This window comes from Tachypleus tridentatus, chromosome 3, assembly GCF_004210375.1.
Source record: "Tachypleus tridentatus isolate NWPU-2018 chromosome 3, ASM421037v1, whole genome shotgun sequence".
Classification (NCBI taxonomy): domain Eukaryota; kingdom Metazoa; phylum Arthropoda; class Merostomata; order Xiphosura; family Limulidae; genus Tachypleus; species Tachypleus tridentatus.
In genome coordinates this window covers 91,809,533-91,816,882 of record NC_134827.1, presented here as the reverse complement: position 1 = coordinate 91,816,882, position 7,350 = coordinate 91,809,533, and the positions used below count along the sequence as shown (strand labels likewise).

The window sequence follows — 7,350 nt, the reverse complement described above, 5'->3', positions numbered from 1 at the left end:
AACACGTGGCTTAGTTAATTAAAAACTGAATATTTACTCTAAAATTATTATCAATATTGTAAGTGTTGCTACCAGTTTGGCCGCCAATTTTGATTTCATTCTCTTAAGCTAAGCTAAACCACTCGACAGTTAATTTAGGTTTATCAGAAAACCCGGGAGTGCTCAGAAATTAGTATGTTTTACCTTCGCCCCCTTTTTTGGCTTTCAGTAATTTTGACGGATTAATAGTTGTTTCTATGAAGAGTTGATTCTTCGAAGTTGAAACGTCAGTAAATGTAACGAAGAAGTCCTGGAGGACAGTTATTTTCTTTGCTATGATTTGACAAGAGATGTTTCGAAGCTTCTAGCCTGAAATTGATAAACTTATCACGAGTAGCAGAGACCCGTCCGATGTAGACCAGCGCACCACGTCCCAGATAAGACGCAAAGCCAGAACGAGTTTATTGCATTACAAAAGGGCCCGGCATGGCCTAGCGCGTAAGGCGTGCGACTCGTAATCCGAGGGTCGCGGGTTCGCGCCCGAGTCGCGCTAAACATGCTCGCCCTCCCAGCCGTGGGGGTGTATAATGTGACGGTCAATCCCACTATTCGTTGGTAAAAGAGTAGCCCAAGAGTTGGCGGTGGGTGGTGATGACTAGCTGCCTTCCCTCTAGTCTTACACTGCTAAATTAGGGACGACTAGCACAGATAGCCCTCGAGTAGCTTTGTGCGAAATTCCCAAACAAACAAAAGCATTACAAAAGACAGTTTCATATCACAATTTCAAGTAAAATCACATACATGGTAATTAACTTAAAAATTACAGAATTTACAATGCATTTTATTTATACAGTTCGTAGATATAAGACACAAACTATATAATTACTAAACAATGAGTATATTGGTAAAATAGAAAACATAGCCACTTATGCGTTGAAAGATTTAAACACGATACGTATGATTATTAATGAACAGATTTCGTCCATTGTTCCTTCTGCAATCTTGATGGAAGAAAAAAAAAACTTACAAAAGTTGATTATGGGGCCAAATTTAATCAAAAAGTTGTAGCTTATCTAATTAAACTGACAACCCGTACGAATGTGAAGGAAAATGTAAAGTTGTTGAGGTAAAAAGAAGATAGAGAATGTTAATTGCTAAAACAACAGATCAAGTAAATAAGAGATTTCATGACTCAGCTGCAATTTTCAAAAATCTGTCATTGCAGGTATCAACATATGAATTAATCTGTCTGATCACACTAGTACGTAATGCTGTTGTTGAAAAGATCTTTTTTTATATAGCTGCTGTCAAAACAAAATCAAGAAAATAGAGTTTAATCTCCTTTAGAATTAGATCACATATTTTGGAAATTCAAATGTGTTGTAAGGACTTTGTTGCTACAAATAGTAAGCTAAGCAAGTTTAAAGTAGATATAGTGTATGATTATGAAACTATCTTTCCCAGTAGTAGTTTTACCAGTCCAAAACAAGAGGAGCAACCTATCTTACAGGAAGAAGAAGATAAAAACTCAACAATTTTCTTGTAACTTGAGGCAAGTTATTTTAATTCTTAGTGTATTTTAACTTTATTTTAATATGTTTTATTATATATTATAATAAGTTTAATAAAATATGTTATTTTTAGGTTCAATTTTTGTTTTATAGTAGTGTTTTGTATAGAGTTTAAGAGTTGGTTTTTTATAACCATTAATTTGACCATAAATATCCCCAACCATCTCACAACCCTGCTGTGAACCTTTTGTTTCGGGAGTCTCTTGGAGATTTATGTCGTATATATAGCAGTTAGTTAAGTACGGAACCTTGGGACTGGCCAGCTTTAAGTGGGAATAAAGGTGACATATTGCTATTGATCCTGACTTTTGTTGGTTTGGAAACTTAAGATTCATACAATGATTGGAATAGATATTTTATAGTTACATACTTTATATCAAAGACCGTTGTGTCAAACCTAATAAGAAACATTTTGGACGTTCAGGAATGTACCGATTGTTCTTGATGACGAGAAACCCACTTGAAATAAAAATGTATCTCAGAACGGCTGGTATGGGTATTAACACTTTTATTCATGAGCAAGAACAACGTTTCGACCTTCCTAGGTCATCTTCAGGTTAACCTGAGAAACAGAGTTCCAGAGAACATAGACTCTGGTGTAGCAGATACAGAGGTTTTCCCAACACCCAGCCAAGACAATGACAGATTCTCTCCTGGTGAACAAGGTTTAAACATGAAACATCCTGTCTTGTCAAATTCTATTCTTTATCTGCATGATGAAAGTAAGTTTAATTGTTCTTAACCTTCCTATAATTATCCTTTTTTTTTTTTTTCCTTTGCAGGTTGGGTGTAATCTTTACAATGTTCTAAACATTATGTTCAGTTATAATACATTATTTACTCTTAACAGATAAGGTTTTAAACTTATTTTTCTTAAAACATAGAACAGTAAATAAAGAAGTAAAGCAAACAATTATATCTTATACTTACGATTTGTGTACCAGAAGGTTACTAAGGGTAGGTACATACAACTAATTTGTGGTTTCTGGGACTTAAAGGTCATTTTTCTCTAACCTTTTAAGCAAAACGTGCACAATCCCTCCAGTATAGATTCCAAATATTGAAAGTTATGATATTACCAGTATGTTTAATATTTAGTTATAGAATAAAAGGTGATAAAGTGTGTAGTAACCTACTGTATATGATAGTTTTTAATTAAGTGATAAAGTGTGTAGTAACCTACTGTATATGATAGTTTTTAATTAAGTGATAAAGTGTGTAGTAACCTACTGTATATGATAGTTTTTAATTAAGTGATAAAGTGTGTAGTAACCTACTGTATATGATAGTTTTTAATTAAGTGATAAAGTGTGTAGTAACCTACTGTATATGATAGTTTTAATTAAGTGATAAAGTGTGTAGTAACCTACTGTATATGATAGTTTTAATTAAGTGATAAAGTGTGTAGTAACCTACTGTATATGATAGTTTTAATTAAGTGATAAAGTGTGTAGTAACCTACTGTATATGATAGTTTTAATTAAGTGATAAAGTGTGTAGTAACCTACTGTATATGATAGTTTTAATTAAGTGATAAAGTGTGTAGTAACCTACTGTATATGATAGTTTTAATTAAGTGATAAAGTGTGTAGTAACCTACTGTATATGATAGTTTTAATTAAGTGATAAAGTGTGTAGTAACCTACTGTATATGATAGTTTTAATTAAGTGATAAAGTGTGTAGTAACCTACTGTATATGATAGTTTTAATTAAGTGATAAAGTGTAGTAACCTACTGTATATGATAGTTTTAATTAAGTGATAAAGTGTGTAGTAACCTACTGTATATGATAGTTTTAATTAAGTGATAAAGTGTGTAGTAACCTACTGTATATGATAGTTTTAATTAAGTGATAAAGTGTGTAGTAACCTACTGTATATGATAGTTTTAATTAAGTGATAAAGTGTGTAGTAACCTACTGTATATGATAGTTTTAATTAAGTGATAAAGTGTAGTAACCTACTGTATATGATAGTTTTAATTAAGTGATAAGTGTGTAGTAACCTACTGTATATGATAGTTTTAATTAAGTGATAAAGTGTGTAGTAACCTACTGTATATGATAGTTTTAATTAAGTGATAAAGTGTGTAGTAACCTACTGTATATGATAGTTTTAATTAAGTGATAAAGTGTGTAGTAACCTACTGTATATGATAGTTTTAATTAAGTGATAAAGTGTGTAGTAACCTACTGTATATGATAGTTTTAATTAAGTGATAAAGTGTGTAGTAACCTACTGTATATGATAGTTTTTAATTAAGTGATAAAGTGTGTAGTAACCTACTGTATATGATAGTTTTTAATTAAGTGATAAAGTGTGTAGTAACCTACTGTATATGATAGTTTTTAATTAAGTGATAAAGTGTGTAGTAACCTACTGTATATGATAGTTTTTAATTAAGTGATAAAGTGTGTAGTAACCTACTGTATATGATAGTTTTTAATTAAGTGATAAAGTGTGTAGTAACCTACTGTATATGATAGTTTTAATTAAGTGATAAAGTGTGTAGTAACCTACTGTATATGATAGTTTTAATTAAGTGATAAAGTGTGTAGTAGTAACCTACTGTATATGATAGTTTTAATTAAGTGATAAAGTGTGTAGTAACCTACTGTATATGATAGTTTTAATTAAGTGATAAAGTGTGTAGTAACCTACTGTATATGATAGTTTTAATTAAGTGATAAAGTGTGTAGTAACCTACTGTATATGATAGTTTTAATTAAGTGATAAAGTGTGTAGTAACCTACTGTATATGATAGTTTTAATTAAGTGATAAAGTGTGTAGTAACCTACTGTATATGATAGTTTTAATTAAGTGATAAAGTGTGTAGTAACCTACTGTATATGATAGTTTTAATTAAGTGATAAAGTGTGTAGTAACCTACTGTATATGATAGTTTTAATTAAGTGATAAAGTGTGTAGTAACCTACTGTATATGATAGTTTTAATTAAGTGATAAAGTGTGTAGTAACCTACTGTATATGATAGTTTTAATTAAGTGATAAAGTGTGTAGTAACCTACTGTATATGATAGTTTTAATTAAGTGATAAAGTGTGTAGTAACCTACTGTATATGATAGTTTTAATTAAGTGATAAAGTGTGTAGTAACCTACTGTATATGATAGTTTTAATTAAGTGATAAAGTGTGTAGTAACCTACTGTATATGATAGTTTTAATTAAGTGATAAAGTGTGTAGTAACCTACTGTATATGATAGTTTTAATTAAGTGATAAAGTGTGTAGTAACCTACTGTATATGATAGTTTTAATTAAGTGATAAAGTGTGTAGTAACCTACTGTATATGATAGTTTTAATTAAGTGATAAAGTGTGTAGTAACCTACTGTATATGATAGTTTTTAATTAAGTGATAAAGTGTGTAGTAACCTACTGTATATGATAGTTTTTAATTAAGTGATAAAGTGTGTAGTAACCTACTGTATATGATAGTTTTTAATTAAGTGATAAAGTGTGTAGTAACCTACTGTATATGATAGTTTTTAATTAAGTGATAAAGTGTGTAGTAACCTACTGTATATGATAGTTTTTAATTAAGTGATAAAAAGATTTATAACTTCCACAACTCATTTTTCTACATTCATAATTTTTTTAGGGTGTTTAAAAATCGTTGACTATTTGATGTTATTTTGTCAAAATGTCTATCTTGTAATTAATGCAGTTGTAATTTGTATAGAAAAATTGTATGTGTTTGGAAGATATATGCAGATAGGACATACGAATCTAGCATGACATGAATTCGTATGCCCTATCTGCAAACAAACAATAATGGTAAAACTTGTTTGTTTGCAGACAAGCATAAAGTTAAACCACTGGTATCGAAACCCAGTTTGTCTCGTACTTTGCCGATTGGACAAATACTTTTTTTAATACAGTTTTGAAATTGTTGCATTATCGTCATTATCAATTTAAAAAGTAGCGTTGCACTATAAATGTATAGTGCAAAAACGTAAGTGCACAATAAAAATGTCTTATAACTGGTAGATTGTGAACGTACCTCTAATATTATAGTTATTCCTAGCATTAAAAATGATTTTTTTTAAAACACTTGCTTTCTAAAAATATCTATGTTTTCTACCATAATGCCCGTTTTGTTTTGTATTTATGTTATCGGAATAATTACTTTCTGCTTTAACATTTAAATAGTGCTTAACACTCAAACACCATTCACGGTGGTATACTGTATAAAGTTCTTGATTTGGTGAAGGTTTATAAAAAGTGAGAAATCTGTTTATTTATCAATCACCTGTCTATACTTTTCCATACTTGTTCCAGACAATTCACTACTATGTGACATGTTTGTCCTTAGTCTAGAAATACTCTGTTATATACTCAAGCACTATCGTGTGAAATGAATAATTATACTTAATCTTATTTATTAAACACATGCTTATAAAAATATTAAGTTTTTAATTTAATTGTTTTTAATGTAGCATAAACGTAAAAGTTAAAATAATAGCAATTAATTTTCTAAAATAAAACTTTTAATAATCATGACTTTATGTTCAAATATCTGAAAACCATTGGTGAATGTATAAAATCAGTGCTTGAAATGGGACAGTATTTGTAGGTACACTGCTGTATTGCGATAATTGTATACCTGTATTTCTCTCATGTCCGGAAATATGTATTTAAGAGTGTACTCATACTTCCTTACCATCTTTTATCTCGCTTTTATACACCAGCACTTCTTTTTTTGTCATTTTAAGGTGAAATTAAAAACCTTACTTAAATAGTACAGTCGTGTTAACAAGATTTTAAATAAACCATTTTCAGGTGGGAGAAGGTGGACTGAGGTGGGTCAGACGGAATAATGAGAGGCTTTTCCATGAAGTTGTGTAGGTGCGTTGGAGGGTGTGTGAGTTTATCTTCATTTTTTACTATAAGCTCGTGTCTCTCTCTAATACATACTGAGTGAGCACTGTAGTAACAGCTATTATTTATTGTCTAATGCCCCTAAATGCATTATTTTCCAAGCTCTTAACCCTATTTCCTTTCTTAGCTCCCTCATGAAGAAGGATACCAAGTTTTCTCTGTTTAAAAGTTTCATATCCGTTTTCTTCTTAAATTTGCGGGTTTTCTACAGTTTTAGGTTTTTTATCTCTCATACTCATCTTAGCATGTTATTTACATTGGGTTTCCATTGGAATCGATTTCTGCAGTATTTGGATGATTAGGAATCTTTAGGTTTTTCACTGTCTTACTTTGCATTTCCTTTGTATTCTTAAGGACTTACGCAGTTTCTCGGTGATTGAATGCCTCAGGTATATTCTTACGTTTTTCTCTACCTTATTCATTTATTTTGCACTTTCTTTCTCTCACTATCGTTTTCTACATGATTTGGAGCTTTTCTATATTTTGAGGTTTTTCTTTCTGTTACTCATTCTTTCACCGTGTTGTTCCAGTTTTCCATCACTTAGTATCTATCCACTGTTACTCGAAGAATTACAGATATCTTCCAGTTTTCCATGGTAATGAATTTTTCTTTTCGTCACTGATTGTTTTATGTCTGCATTTTCTTTCTCTAACCAATATCTACGAGATTTCGTATCTATACTATGCTGTTCTCTTTGATACAGATTCTTTTACATATGTGCCCAGCAACAGTCAGTTGCAAACTCTCTGTTAAACTTAAGGCCAAAACATTGTTCTCTATTTTAATAAACTTTTATTAACCCATAATTTTCTCTCTTGAAGTATATTTTTACTTTTCATTATCCCCAATTACTCCCTCATGGCGATTATACGAGATGTGTGAATTTAACCAACATATCT

The 7,350-nt window shown here is 30.6% G+C and overlaps 1 long non-coding RNA gene across 1 annotated transcript; it reads left to right on the top strand.

Moving 5' to 3' along the window:
• The first annotated feature begins 1,794 nt into the window (after window positions 1-1,794).
• LOC143246135 (uncharacterized) lies at window positions 1,795-6,565 on the top strand. The gene is made up of 2 exons (XR_013025813.1): window positions 1,795-2,272; window positions 6,352-6,565. It is a non-coding gene; the product is annotated as an uncharacterized LOC143246135 (long non-coding RNA).
• Window positions 6,566-7,350: the final 785 nt, after the last annotated feature.